Below are 16124 nucleotides of genomic sequence, written 5' to 3'. Positions count from 1 at the left end.
TAATTACAGAAACTTTAAAAAACAAAAGGCATACATTCCTCAAGGTTTTGTTTTGTGGCAAATGACCAAGGACACACACACAAAAAGTGAACTGTGATTTTTCCTCAGGTTCACAAAGAGAGAATGAAAATTTTCAGACTTTGATTTTGACCCTAAAATAAGTTCAGAAATGGGAACGGCTTTGGCCAGAAAGGGGATTATGTACCAGGTGTGTTTCCACCTCAATTTAGAAAAATGCTCCTGGAGGATAAATAATAAACCTTTTAAGTCTCTCACAACAGCTGTATGGAAAGGAGCAAGAAAGAAACACAGCAGAGACTGAGTGAGAAGAAGTGGGGCTGAGCTTCTTCGTGGAAGCAAGTGTGGGCGAAGTAACGAGCTGGGATCTGTTCCCACAAGAATGTTTATATCTTCACTAAACCAGAGACTCCAGCCAAAGAAATACCTCCAGGGACTAGGAATCAGGATTCTTTTTAATGCTTTAGCTTGTAATGAACTACTGAAGAAATAAAGTTGATACAGGAAAAGAGAACCTACCTTATTTTCCTGCCCTCTGACCCCAGATCGCTGGTTTCAGAGTGAGAAGGGGACTTGGAATTCACAGAATCTGTCTCCTCCACCTTATTTCACAAACCCACGGGAAGTTTTTTTCTTTCTAAACTTCACATCTCCCCTTAAAGCCCCAGCGTGGTCACTTGCTAAGTCCCCTCAGCTTGTTACTGCTCCAACACTGGTCTGGAGCCCTCTTAGAACTCTTAGGTTCTGGTCAGCACAGTCCTTAGGTGAATTAACAAACCACCAACAAGCCACCTACCCCCTCCACACACACACACACACACACACACACACGTACACACGTACACACGTACACACGTGCACACACATGCACATGCAAGCACAAAAACTTGCTCACGAAGGACAAAAGCAAGAACAAATCCCTCCCCTTAGTAACAGAATGACATGCAGTTACTACATGGTACAGCCAGTTGCACAGTAGAGTTCTCGTAAAAGCACAGGATTGGAGACTGCTGCTGTACAGAAACGTGAGAATGAATTGATACCCAGGAGGAAAAGGCAGTTAAAAAATTATCTTTATTTGCAGAAGCCTGACATGCATCAACAGTGATAAGTCATGTTGATAGTACATACTTCTGATATGATGTGATGAAAATGATGCTCTTTCTCTGTGGCCTTTTCCCAAAACATAACCCCAGTCTAATCGCAAAGAAAATATCAGACAAATCCCAACTGAGAGACATTCTACAAAATACTTGACCTGTACTCTTAAAAACTGTCCAGGCCATCAAAAACGAGCGAAGACTGAGAGACTGATACAGCCAAGTGGAGTCTAAGGAGACATGATGACCAATCGCAATGTGGCATCCTGGATGGGATCATTGAACAGAAAAAAAAGACATTAGGTAAAAACTAAGGAAATCTGAATAAAGTATGGACTTTAGTTAATAATAATAACCTATCTAGAGGTGCCTGAGTGTCTCAGTCAGTTAAGTGTCTGACTCTTGGTTTTGGCTTAGGTCATGGTCTCATGGTTCGTGAGTTCAAGCCCCACATCAGGTTCTGTGCTGGTGGCACAGAGCCTGCTTGGGATTCTCTCTCTCCCTCACTCTCTGCCCCTCCCTGACTCTCTCTCTCTCTCTCTCTCTCTCTCTCAAGATAAATAAACAAACTTTTTTAAAAAACTTTAAAAAAATAATGTATCAATATTGATTTGTCATTTGTAACAAATGTACCACACTAATGTAAGATGTTCATAAGAGGGGAATCGAGGTACAGAGTATATGAGAACTCTCTATACAATCTTTGCAATTTTTTTTGTAAATCTAAAACTGTTCTGAAACAAAACATTTATTTAAAAAAATTCTAGTTACATAGTACGTATACTGGTACTTCAGAAGTCGGAAAGATCAGCTTACAGTCTAGTTTCTGCTTATTAACTTTATAACCCTGGACAACTCTAGCCTTCATTTTCCTTCCTTATCTCTAAAGATTGTAGGAACTGAAGGGGATCCAAATATTTCATCCCGAAGTATGCCAATTTTGGCATAAGGATTACTTTTATTATTTTAAGCTGAAGGCAATTGAGAAACAGCAGAGGTAGGAGAAGCTCTCTGCCCTCCCCCTTTCTGCCTAAAAGCAGGGCATAAATTCCCCTTCACAGAAGTGACATGAATTTCCATTTGTAAAGGTGTTCCTCTCTCCCATACTAGGAAGAGAACCAGCTTTATCATTGGAGAGGGCACCTGGAGTTGGAGTCAGCATAGCAAATCTTACTAAACAACTCTTATCTACCACACATTTCCTAGTCAACTTCCCACACCTTACTGTCCTTTGGAGCCCCAACACCATTTTCCTTTATCTAATCACTTTGCCACAATTTATCGTTCTTTGTTAAAATAATATATAAACCCCCGAATCTAACCATTTCTTTGGGTTTTCACTTCTTTCCTGTGAAGTCCCCATGCCTATAAAAATATTAATAAGGGGCTCCTGGGTGGCTCAGTCAGCTGAACATCCAACTCTTGATTTTAGCTCGGGTCACGATCTCATGGTTCGTGGGATCAAGACCCACGGCAGGCTTCACACTGAGCATGGAGCCTGCTTAGGATTCTCTCTCTCCCTCTTTCTCTGCCCCTCCCTGCTTATTCTCTCTCTCAAAATAAATAAATAAAGGTTAAAAATGTTTTCTCCTGTTAATCTGGGGTGTTTTTTGTCAGTTTAAATCACAGGCCCTAGTTACAGAACATAAGATGATAGAGCAACAGTTTTTGCTCCCTCTAAAATCAAGTGACATCAATAAACTATATGTGGGGTTGTAGCTAAGAGCATTGGAGGCTTCAAATTATTTCCTATTTGTATGACTAATGGGTATCTTCTTTAGAATTCAATTTCCTTGTCTTTAATCTAGAGGTGATAATAGTACCTTTATCTCAAGGAGATGTTGCAAGCAATAGATGAGATGATGGTAATGTAAAATGCCCAATGCAGTTAAGGACATGTGAGGTGTTATGATACATAGTCCCTGCTGCATAGCTGACCCTCAGTCAGAGATCATTCCTTTTTCTTGGCTCTCCTGCTAGAGGCACAGCAGGGGCAATATCTGGCCCCCAGCTCTGTTAGTTTAAAAAATACATTTATCCATCCAGTTAGGTGTGATCAGGTCCAGGGAAACTGAATCATCTTGATCAGACTTTCAAGAGATTAGCTCATAAACCAGCAGGCTAATGTATTAAGTTTCTTGGGAAATATAATGATCCAAGAGACTATGTCTGGCTGTGAGGCTGGTTCCTCCCAATTGGAACATCCTCTGGGGTTCATCTCAGGTTCAAAAGCCAGCTCAAAGAGGACTGGGATGGGGTGCAAAGAATGCTACAGTCTCAATGGAATATGTAGCCAGCTCTTGGTAATTTATATTCCTAGTCCACTGGTATGAGCTGAATTGTGTCCCCTCAAAATTCACATGTTGAAGTCCTAGCCCTCAGTACTTCAGAGCGTGACTATATTCGGAGGGAGGCCTGTAAAGAGGTAAGTAAGGTAAAAGGAAGTGATTAGGGTGGGCTGTGTTCCAATATGCCTGGTATCTTTATAAAAGGAGCAGATTAGTACACAAACAAGCGCAGAAGGAGGACCACATGAGGACACAGGGAGAAGGAGGCCATCTGCAAGCCAAGGAAGAAGAAATCAGCCCTACTCATACCTTGGTCTTGGACTTCTAGCTTGCAGAACTAGGAAAAAATGGATTTCTGTTCTTTAAGCTGCCCCGTCTGTGGTACTTTGTTATGGAGGCCCTTATAAACTAGCACCCATCCACTACAGAGAAACAACTAGTTGGCCTGCCACAAATTCTGCCTCTTATCCAATTCTCTTTTTCAACTTTCCTTCTCAAACTGAAAGCACAGCACATATTGAGACATGCTACAATTCATTTGTATAAATAACTTTTTGTATAGACTTACTTGCATAAGTATTTATTTTATAAAGAAACTTATTTGTAGAAATATATACAAGCAGATAATCAGAATCCCTTGTTAAAATTAAGAAAATACCCCAGTAGATTTGTCTACAAAAAAATGATTCCATTGTAAAACACTTTTGGAAAATACTACATACTAAAGCTTCTCTTAGAAGTTCACAATGTATGGGCACCTGGGTGGCCCAATCCATTAAGCGTCCAACTTCGTCTCAGGTCATGATCTCGCTATCTGTGAGTTTGAGCCCCGTATCTGGCTCTGTGCTGACAGCTCAGAGGCTGGAGCCTGCTTCTGATTCTCTTCCTCTCCCTCACTTGCGTTCTGCCCGTCTCTCAAAAATAAACAAACATTTAAAAAAAAATTTTTTTTTAAAAGAGTTCACAATGTATCAATATATTAAAGGTTCTGAGAAATCCTACAACAATGAATGTGTTTCAACATTATTTAATCCAATACTTGCAGAAATGATTCAGCCATGCAACTCTTTCTAGTAGGTTTCTATTTACAATTCACTTTGAGAAACTTTGCTCTGGTGGAATGCTTCCCACTTAACCATCGTCATTTAAATGTGTTATTTCCTCAGGAGTCAGTTAATGTCATTCTTTTTATTCCCACAGTTTTTGTTTTTCAGAGGGTGACATTTCTTGGCTATCTTCCCAGATTCTCAAAGTTAAAGTCTTTTGTTCACACAGGATGGAAAAATAAAATTCTCCTTGCAAAGCAAGGTAAAGAGAAAACAGAAATCATTTGAGCTCATGTCATTATCTTATCCCATCAATTAACTCTAAAAGTTCTGACAGGGCCCTAGAGAATACAAGAAGCTCCCACTTGGGGCGCTTAGCTGGCTTGAATGGTGTGACTCTTGATCTGAGTGGTAAGTTCGAGCCCCACATTGAGGGGGGAGATTACTTAAAAATAAAATCTTAAAAAAAGAAGTTCCCACTTGGTGAAATGTACTTTTTAAAAGGCCATCTTTTTTGAGGACCTCTCGTTGCAGCTGATATTTTTAAAAGCCAGATAAATAAGATAACTATCTGGGAAGCTGTTAACCTATGTGATGGCTGAAGGGGACTTTCTGGAAATTAAAATGTATCCTATCTCTACACATCTTCAATCTGAGTTTTATCTTGATCATAAGAAACAAGTTAACTCAATGAGTTAAAAGTCATTGTTATTCATAACTGATTTTTTGTCCTGCTCCTTGGTCAGCTGACCAATAAAATAATTATTCCTTTTTTGGTCTATTCTTCACCTTCATCTCTCTTAAGATCCTGATTGTCATTTCAGATTCTGCACATGGGGAGACAGAAGCTTCCGAAGAAACAGATGACCAGCTTGAGAGTAAATAATGAAACATTTATTTTCTAAAATGAGTGAGTTAGGATGTAACTTACAAGCCTACTAAATTGCTCAGTGGAGTTGCAAACAGAATTAGAGGAGGTGCCCAGAATTTTAGAATTGGAAGAGAAAATGATGGCTATGCCATGTAACACCCACCCCCTTCCCATTTTTCTATTAATAGAAGAGGAGGGGACTTGGTATTGGACTGTAAGGGACCATGTGTGGTACCCAGCAAGAGCAGGCACAGTCATGGAGAGCTGGCTTCCAACTCAAGGGGGCTACTTACCAGCTGGGTAACCCCAAGCCATCAGTCAACCCCTCTGCAGAACCTGCAGTCATTGCTGCTGTGCTCTCCTTTGTGGGTGGTTACAAAAAGTAAAGTAAGATCAAGTGAGTTTGTAACTGGGTGACCTCCACAAGGGAGGTTGCAAACTTGATGATCTGTCATTTTCCTGATGTGTTTTCCTGGAATTTATTATCCTTTCAACTCTTAAATTAGGAGATTTTATTTGAAAATCTTGCCACTTGCCACAACATGGATGGCCCTAAGGGAACTTTCACTTATACTAAGTGAAATAAAACAGACACAGAAAGACAAATACCATACGATTGCATTTATATGTGGAATCCAAAAAACAAAACAAACAAACCAAATAGAAACAGACTCATAAAAACAAAGAACAAACTGGTGGTTGCCGGAGGGGATTGAGGTGGGAAGATGGGTAAAAGGTGAAGGGGACTGAGGTACAAACTTGCAGTTAGAAAATCAGTTAAGTCACAGGGATGAAAAGTACAGCAGAAGGAATACAGTCACTGATATTATAATAACGTTGTATGACAGATGGTAACAGCACATATCACAGTGAGCACTTCCTAATGCGTATAAATGTCAAATCACTATGTTGTACACCTGTTACGGAACCTGGTCTGGATCACCCAGTGGAAGAACCAAGTGGCACTGGCAGATCTTGGAAGGCAGGAGATTAATTTCACACAGGTGGGCTCAGAGGAGATCACTCCCCAGAGGTCTGAGCCCCCAGCATAAGCAGAAGGAACAATTTATAGTCTGTTACATCCGCATTAGTAGTGATTTGGGGCACGTGGCAAGTGGGGCAGTAAGAAGAACCTGAAGCGGAGTCCTCCGGCAGGGACTGGAATTCCCCTGTCAGTCCTGTCGGCCATCTTAGAACATAATTTTTCCCTATCACACCTAAAGCTAATATAATGTTGTATGTCAACTATGCTTCAATTACAATAATTGGTTTTCCATCAGATTTTTTAAAAAATTTTTTTAACGTTTATTTATTTTTGAGACAGAGAGAGACAGAGCATGAATGGGGGAGGGTCAGAGAGAGGGAGACACAGAATCCGAAACAGGCTCCAGGCTCCAGGCTCCGAGCTGTCAGCACAGAGCCCGAAGCGGGGCTCGAACTCACAGACCACGAGATCATGACCTGAGCTGAAGTCGGCCGCTTAACCGACTGAGCCACCCAGGCGCCCCTAGATTTTTAGATATTTTGTCTAAATAAATGTCTTTATAGAAATATAAACAAGCAGACAATCAGAAACCCTTGTTGAAATTAAGAAAACAATGTCTTTCAACATTGGGCCCCTATTCCCAACATAGGAATTGGGAGCTCAGGAGCATTTCCCCCTTTCGATGGGACACATGCTAGCCAGGTTATATCAGTGCTCACTCCCACCCATTTGTTAATGAGACTTGTGTGATACTACTGAGAGGCTTTGGATTTCCTAACCTCTGTAAAAAAGAGTGAGTTGAAATACTAGGGGTCAGGATATTAGCACTTCAACTTCTTCTTGGATGTAATGTGTCATTTCTTTACACTAAGATTGGAGATTTGATTTCTCTATAAATCCATAATCACTGACAACATTGAACTTTACCTGGTCCCTGTTCTTCTGGAAAACAGAGAGGATTAATCTTCCCAACCTTTTGTTTTCTGAAATCCTCCACCTTTTTGTGTTACTAGAAAGGAATCCTGTAAAGACCTACCCCTTTCCCTTTGGAAAGACTTGCAATACCCCCTTGTTTACCATGAAAGGGCCAGACACAGACCTTCCGAATTCCTATTCTTTGTCCTGTTAAAAGACAAAACTCAACTGAGTAAATTTGAAGATCTAATAGGTTTTATTCAATGATTCATGAATTGGGCAGCATCCCATCAAGCAAACAGAAAATTACCCCAAAAAGCTGTACAAAATGGGAGATTTTATTGGCAGCAGGGGTCAGGTCAAGGATGTTACTAGTAAAAAATGGATTGCTTTAGGCAAGGTCACCTTCCTTTGGGGATAGCAGTGGTCTATCAGGCGCGTTTCCTCATTAGTGCTGACCAGGAAATTCCAAACTGACTTGTTAAGATTATTTTCCTGGGAAAGGCTGAAACTGCAGTTAGGTTAGGTATGAAGCCTTAGTTTGGTGATGTGGTCTTACACAAGTGACTTCATTTTGGGCTTGTTGTCTCTTTAAATAGTCTCAAACATGATTGTTTGAATTGACCCCTCCCAATAGGAGAGGAAGAATTTCCCCTGCCTTTCAAGGTCCTTTACGCTGGACTAAGAATTAAATTGACATGAGACAGATTAACAGGAGAAAATCTAATTTAATTTTGTATGTATGGGGAATCCACACAGACATGGAAATTCCAAAGACACTCGGAACTAAGGAGAAGGGGGCAGGGGTCTGGGACTTCAAAGGGAAGGAATACAATTTGTAGGATAATGAAAAAGAGTAAATGCTTGGTAAATGAGTGCTTGCTGGGCCACTCAGAAGCAATGGGACATAGAGGACTTTGATGAAACAGGCCTTGCAGGGTTCCTCTCCATCACCATACCTGGTTCATGTCACATAATGGAGTTCTCTATGGTCATAGTTCTCTTCCTGGAGCAGGTCCTCTATCCAAATTCTTCTAGGCAATTGTAAGGGAGCAAAAAGTTTCTTCCTGAGTCTTTTGGGTCTTGATTGTTTTCAGCTGAGCATAATCTGTATGCCAAAGTGGCCCATCTTGAGGCAGATTGCCCTTGACCCCTATACCACCACTCCTCCAACAACAACAACAAAAAAAAAAAAAAAAAAAAAGCAACTAACTAGACACAGATATAAATAAATATATATATTTTTTGGATCAGCTGGCTGACTGGGGCTTCTCCTGATGAAGGAAGCAACTCCAACTGTAAGATCACTCCATCTATAACGTGTCTGCTTCTCCCTACAAAAGTCTTAGGGGAAACCTCTCTGCAGAGACACTCTGATCTTGACATCTAGAAGCTCTTCCCATTTCAGTTCCGAGTAAAATCAATTTCCTTACCTTCCTTGTTCAGGTTCATTTGCCTTTGACATCCTGGTTCCTGAAAACTGTATAGGACCTTTGCACAAAGCATGAATCCTGTTAAGCCTTTCAGACATGACTGAGTCACAGTGTTGGACAGAGGTTGGTGGCCTGAGTGTTCTCCTAGCTTAGGGGCTGATGAAGAAAGGGAAGCTTCAAGAAGGCAGAAAGGGAGAGCAGGACAAATTTGGAGATAAAATGAAGACAAGAGTGGAAGGTAGGTCTTTGTGATGAGCAGAAAATTCTCTAAAAGTCATTTCTCTTCACTCAAGACAATTCCATAAGCTAAGACTTACCACCTCCATTTCATCTCACCCCTCCCACCCCCTTAATTATCTTTGGTTTCCTCACTATGGTGTGTCCTTCATGCCACCTCCAGTTATCTAATCAAAACCAAGCCATGATCATCACACTGATCTATCATAAGACTATGGCTATTCTCCACTGCCTTTAGGGTCAAGACCAAAACCTGTAGTGTAGCACAGAAGATGCTTCACATCTTGGTCCCAACGTGTCTTTCCTGCAGTTTTCCCCCACCAATCCTCAAGCCACACCCTCCCCCAATAGAGCAATACAAACAAAGCTTCTGACTCAACAGCTAGCGTCCCAGAGGAGGCCTGATCTCTATACCCATATTAGAACTCTGGCAGACCTCCAGGAGCACTGTTTACATAAGGAACAAGTGGCCCCAAGAGAAACAGGAAAAAAAAAAAAACAATGTTGGAGCTCATGTTAATCCCAAGAACCCTGGCATTAAGGCTGCCCCAATGTGAATGGTACATGGAATTTGCTGGCCATCAAAGGAGAGAGATGCTGTGAGGGTTGTAGAAAGAGCATCCTGCTTCCTGGAAAACCAGGAACTGACAGAGCACAGCCTCAGGTTATCTGATTCTAATCTCTCAGTTGTCTTTGGGCTATTTTGGAAACTTTTCAGTTGTAAATGGTTGATAGTAATGCAAAATGATTCTCATGAACGTGTAAATTTTCTCCTGACTGATAGAGGTACAGTTGATTCCCCCCACCCCCATGGAAAAACCTGTGGAAAAACCAGTTTGTTTTCGTTTACATATGAATTTCAATATTTCTGATCTATAAATACATCTGTTCTTAGAGTTATAATGCCTGCCTGATTCCTTCATTGGTTAATAAGTAAAATTAAATCTTTAACATATATATACAATTGACCCTTGAACAACCCGGGGGTTAGGGCCACTAATACAAAATTCCATGTGTAACTTTTGACTCCCACCAAAACTTTACTGTTTACCAGAAGCCTTATGATAACAGTTGAGCAACACATATTTTGTATGTTATGTGTATTACCTACGTTATTCTAAAAATAAAGTAAGTAGAGAAAAGAATGTCATTAAGAAAATCATAAGGGGGAGCCTGGGTGGCTCAGTCAGTTAAGCACTGACTTCAGCTCAGGTCATGATCTTGCAGTTTGTGGGTTTGAGCCGTTTCGGGCTCTGTGCTGATAGTCCAGAGCCTGGATCCTGCTTTGGGTTCTGTGTCTCCTTCTCTCTTTCTGTCCCTCCCCCGCTCATGCTCTCTCTCTCTCTCTCTCTCTCTCTCTCTCTCAAATAAAATAAACATTAAAAATTTTTAAAGAAAGAAAGAAAATCATAAGGAAGAGACAATACAATTACATTTACAGTACTCTATTGTATTTATTGAAAAAAATCCATGTGATGAGGTTTTGGAATGGTAGTGGGGGGCGGGTCTGGACATCGCAACAAGAAAGAATTCTCGAAGATGTCTTTGGTGCAAAAAGGGGATCTTATTAAAGGATGGGGACAAGATCTGTGGGCAGAAAGAGCTGTACTGGGGTTGTGAAGAGTGGCTGGTTATATCCTATGGAGTGGTGGGGGGGGGGGGGGGGATAAAGACAAAAGGGAGGCCTCCAGAGGGACTTTGATATGTGAAAGAGGCCTCCTAAAATACTGGAAGCCTTGCTGTTGTCAACCTAAGGTTGTTTTCCCCCTAGTAAGGCATTAACATTAAGACAAATATACTCTGTATTTGCCTCATGTATTTGTCCAGGGGCTGCAGGTTATAAGGAAATTTAATTTTACCTGCCATTTCCTTCCTGCATTTTTTCCCCACATCACTATGGAGGGGACAGCGATATTAGGGCTCCAGGAAACTGAGTCTATAGATTTCTGGAGATCAGGCTATTGATAAGATTGCCTTTTTCTTGTAACTTAATAAGATATTTATAAACTGATGGACACTCATGTTCTGTATGACTGTGATCTCTGTCAGTTAACCATTTGTTTTCTTCCTTCCCTTTCCTTTGTTCTTGAGCAGCCAGGAGTGCCTGAGGAATATCACACATATCCCACCTGGACTGGCGGGTGGGGGCTTGTGCTAGCTTGTGCTTGATGCTCAACCTGCCTTATGCTCCCTCATCACATGTATAAGTGGACCCAAGCAGTTCAAACCCATGTTGTTCAAGAAAGAACTATATGTGTGTGTGTGTTTGCCATGATTTTAATTTTTTTAAGTTTATTTATTTATTTTTGAGAGATAGTGTACACTCTTTGAGTGGGGAAGGGAGAGAGAGAGAGAGAGAGAGAGAGGGAGAATCCCAAGCAGGCTCAATGCTGTCAACACAGAGACTGACTTGGTGCTTGATCTCACAAAGTGTGAGATCATGACCTGAACCAAAATCAAGAGTCGGACACATAACCGACTGAGCCAACAAGGTGATGAGGGAGCATGGGGCAAGTGGAGGGCAAAGTACAGGCTAAAAGCACCCCTCCACACACACACGCACCCAAGTGGAATATATATGATATTCCTCAGCTACTCCTGGCTACTAAGAACAAAGGAAAGGGGTTTAAGTGCTTGCCATGGTGATGTGGGAAACTAAGGCAAATGAAAAACTAAATTTCCTTACTGCCTACAGCCCATTGACAAGTCCTTGAAACTGGCAGAGTGACCTCCCTCTAGGAGCTCAGCTGCCTTCATGATGACCCTTTGCTAGGGGCAAAAGAGAATCTTAGCTTAAGGTTATACTGACCTCCCAGGATCCTGTAAGTCTATTTTAACATACAAAAATTCCTTTGGAAACTCCCTTTATCTCAACTGCCCCAAGATATATACTGGCAATCATACTCCAAGCTTATGGCCGCCTGATATACATCTGAAAGTGTCTCATGACTAAGGCTTTACTAGACGGTAATAAATGGCATTTTCCAAAAACAACTAGCCCCTGAAGGTCCTGGAAACCTTGCTTCCCAAATACCTTAGAGACTTAACTCTATCCCTAACCTCTTCCAATCCTGAGGATGTATAATCAGTTACCCATCACAACCCCACTACACCTCTTTCTGCCTATAGGTCCTGTCCCTGTGCTTTCATAAAATCACTTTTTTGCACCAAAGACATCTTCAAGAATTCCTTCTTGGCCGTTGGCTCCAGAGCACCCCACCATCACCCCAGAACTTCATCAAAGGCACCCCTGCCATGATTTTAATTTTAATTATCTTTTAATAGAGGATAAGACGCTGTCTGGTCCTACCCAAAATTCTCCCAAAGCTTCCCAGAGACAAGTTGTCTCAGCCTCTCCAGGGAGTCATCACAGGAGACTGAGGGAGTGATGTCACTATTCTAGTATTTTAAAAAATGAGTTGTGAAACATCATGTAAGGAGGCCTTCTTCACCTTGAGAGAGCACTCCAGTGGCTCAGCAGATACCAGCATCAACAGGTAAGTCAGCGTGGGGCTGCAATAGCAGTCAGGTTCTGTGCCACAGCAGCAGAGGGTTAAGGAAAGCTGTAGGTAAGGATGCTGATAGGGAGACAGAAGGGAAACCAGGAGGACTGAGGAGTGGATGAGCCTGGGAGCTCAGCGGGCCTCAAGCCTATAGACTTTCCTTGTTGTCATTGTTAATGTTCCCCACATTCTTTGAATATCCATCCTCCTTAAGGCAGACATGGCACTGGGGAGGGAAGAAAGTACTAAGTTACATTGGTGCTATATTCAGTGAGTTCTTGTGATCCTAGTATTCACTGTTCAGGAACCTAGGATACCAGGTTATGTAAGAAAGCAAATAGGATATAGAAAATACGCTGAGATGCCCATTTGCTGACATCATCCCTTACTCAAATATCCCTCCCCAAGCACTCTAGTATCCATACCAGTTATCAGTCAAAGACTGTGGTCAGTCTCTCTTCAGCTGTCAGAGACTGTAAATATATCTGCCATTTTCAGATGACATCTGCGACTACAAAGACTACAATGCAATCAATTTCAAAATGAAATTGCAAGTCTTTTAAAAGATGTGGGTGTGTGAAGCAATGAGTCTGACACTGGAGATGTGTTTGAATCATGTGTAAAGCTATGACAGGCAGGAAGAAACAGTTAATAACAGAGGGAAAAAAAAACAAAAAGTAACCAGATTTGGCAGACATTGTAGGTGACTCATTCAACATCTCCCACCCCCTTCTTTTCCTGCCTGTCTCTACTTTAGAAGCTGGAAAAGCTGAAATATCTTTCTCCCTGTGTTTTCTGCAGCCAGCAAGAACTGACTGCCAAGTTCAAATCTCTTCCTAACTATGTGATCCTGAGCAAGTCATTTAACTCTCTTTTCCTCAGTTTGCTCATCTGTAAAATGTACCTGCCTCATGGAGATGTTCTGAGAATTAAATGAATTAATATATGTGAACCCCTAAGAATAGTTCCTGGTGAAAAAAACAAAAACACTAACTCAGGGGCACCGGGCTGGCTCAGTCGGTAGAGCATACAACTCTTGATCTTGGGATTGTGTGTTTAAGCCCCATGTTGGGCATAGAGCCTACTTAAAAAAAAAAAAAAAAAAAAAAAAAAGAAGCACTAACTCAAAAAGATATCTGCACCCCCATGTTCACTGCAGTATTATTTACAATAGCCAAGATATGGAAACAACCTAAGTGTCTATTGATGGATGAATGGATAAAAAAGATATGATAGATATACATGTGATACATACACAGAATGGAATACTACTCAGCCATAAAAAAGAATGAAATCTCACCATTTTCAACAAAAACGGATGGACCTTGAGGGCATTATGCTAAGTGAAATGAGTTAGAGACAGACAAATACTCTCTGGTCTTACTTATACATGGATTTTACAACAACAACAACAAAGAGTCCAAGCTCATAGATACAGAGAACAGATTGATGGCTGCTAGAGGTAGGGGGTGGGCAAAATGGGTGAAGGAAGTCAAATGTTACAAACTTCCAGTTATAAAATAAATAAGTCATGGAGATGTAATGTATGGTGTGGCAAATGTAGTTCATAATACTGTATTCTATATTTGAAAGTTGCTGAGAGAGTAAATCTTAAAAATCTCATTACAAGAAAAAAAATTCTATAACTATGTGTGGTGATGGACGTTAACTAGATTTATTGTGGTGACCATTTCTCAATATATACAAATATTGAATCATTATGCTGTACACCTGAAACTAATATAATGTTATTTGTCAATTATACCTTAATTAAAAACAAACAACAAAAAGGAATTGTTTCTGGCAACTAGCAAGAGCTCAGTAAGTGTGACCAGGAGTCTAACTGATCTAGAAGTAGGGTCGCATGCATGTACACCTCTTGGTGTGGAGGTGGGGAGAAATGACTAACAGTCCCACAGACTGCATATTTTGGAAGAGGCGTGGTTTACTGAAGCAAATTCTGGATGCTGGGCTCGCCAAAGTTTCACCAGCTCTGCTAACATAGCAGGGACAGCCCAGGGCAATTGTCATAAGTCACCAGGGGCCCAAGGAGAAGGTATCTAACACCTGGAATGTTGAATTCCAGAGTCTTCACCACTGCACGTTTGGAAGGCTAGTCCAGAGCCAAACAAATTTGGAAAGGTCTTTTCTTCCTGCTCTGATATTCCTCCTACATTTTTCTGTGCTTAATTTTCTCATGCTTAATTTTCTCAGCCCTGTATTTATTCACACAAAATTGTGATAAACACTCCTCTCCCATCTGTAATGTTAATCTGGAACTATTTGGAATGCATAATCCTGCCAACACTTGGTTGGCTATACATCATCGTTAGCAGAACAATTCTGCCCCCCGTCAGCCACATTTGTCAAGTTCCTACTGTTTTCTTGGCTGGAACTTTTCTCCCTTAGTAATTCTTCTCAGTAAGCCCCTCAATTTATCCCATCTTGCTGATCGTGTTTCTTTAATAGTCCCTCAGTTTTCCTTGCCCCTACCCCCAGACTCTTCAGGGATTCAAACTGGCTTTTGCTCACCAGGGCAGCCTGGCTGAATGCACGTGTCCTGTTTCTTGGCTATTCTCGATCCCTTGGCTGTTGAGTTTTTCTCTAGAGCATCGTGATGAGTAATTGCACCTAAATCTCTAGCAAAGCAGTGCCAAGAACTAACAGGAGGCCCTCTGAGCATAAAATTACAATTTCACACTGAAATGTTTCTCTAATCATTTCCTGCCTTTCTCAATTCCTTCCATCCCATCTTATAATCATCCTCCATAAAGATAAAAATAAAATGAAATCTGGTTATAGAATTTCTGAACTTTAAGCAGATTCACTGAAACACGGGTTGTAAACTTCCATTTTGTACAAATGCTCAATTTGAAGAGAATAGATATGTAATCCATCTGTGAAATTAATAAAACAAAACATTATTTCATTAATAGGCAAGCTAATTCAATGTAGACATATGAAAAAGACCATGAGGAGTAACCAGCGAAATATATGGAGGATGAAATAGTGAAGTAGTGTTAGCCTCACTCTAAAGTTGAGTCTCTAGAAGCAGCATAAACAAGAAAGGCATGTTAGGAATTTAGAGAAGGGATATCTCAAAGTTGTCATTTTGTGTGGTCATTGATACTTTGATATTACTGTTCAAAGCATAATTTTTAACTCAAAATATTATGGACAAGCAAACATTTCACAAAAGAAGATGTACCAAAGGCTTAAGCACATGGAAAAAATGTTCAACATCATTAGTCATTAGGGCAAAGCAAATAAAAACGACAATGAGATATACTAGATATAGCCAAAAATAAGAAGACTGACAATCCAAAGTATTGGCAAAAACATAGAGCAACTGGAACTCTAGTTTTCATCTCTGTTGGAGATGAACAATGGTACAGCTATTTTGGAATATAATTTGGCAATTTCTTAAGAAACATACTCTTACTTATAACCCAGTCATTCAACTCCTAGATATTTATGAAGAGAAATGAAATCAAATGTCCACACAAGGATTTATACACAAATGGTCTTAGCAGTTTTATTCAAAATAGCCACTGATTGTAAAGAACCCAACTGTCCATCAGCAGGTGTATGGATAAACAAAATATGGTATATATCCATACAAGGGATCAGTAAAAAAGGGATGAACTACTGATATATGCAACAAGGATTAATCTCAAAATCATCATGTTGAATGAAAGAAGCCAAACACAAAAGAGTTTATGCTGTAT

General features: G+C 40.6%; 1 long non-coding RNA gene across 1 annotated transcript in view; it reads right to left on the bottom strand.

Moving 5' to 3' along the window:
• Window positions 1-1073: 1073 nt before the first annotated feature.
• Window positions 1074-16124, bottom strand: part of LOC109262067 (uncharacterized) — a 109009-nt gene continuing 93958 nt past the window's right edge. The window contains exon 3 of the long non-coding RNA XR_002077615.1: window positions 1074-1384. This is a non-coding gene — a long non-coding RNA (uncharacterized LOC109262067). The remainder of the gene's footprint in view (window positions 1385-16124) is intronic.

The sequence above is a fragment of the Panthera pardus genome, unplaced genomic scaffold, assembly GCF_024362965.1.
Source record: "Panthera pardus isolate Hobbes unplaced genomic scaffold, ASM2436296v1 HiC_scaffold_16, whole genome shotgun sequence".
NCBI lineage: Eukaryota > Metazoa > Chordata > Mammalia > Carnivora > Felidae > Panthera > Panthera pardus.
Note: the sequence above shows the minus strand (reverse complement) of the source record. Positions and strands in the feature narration are given on the sequence as shown.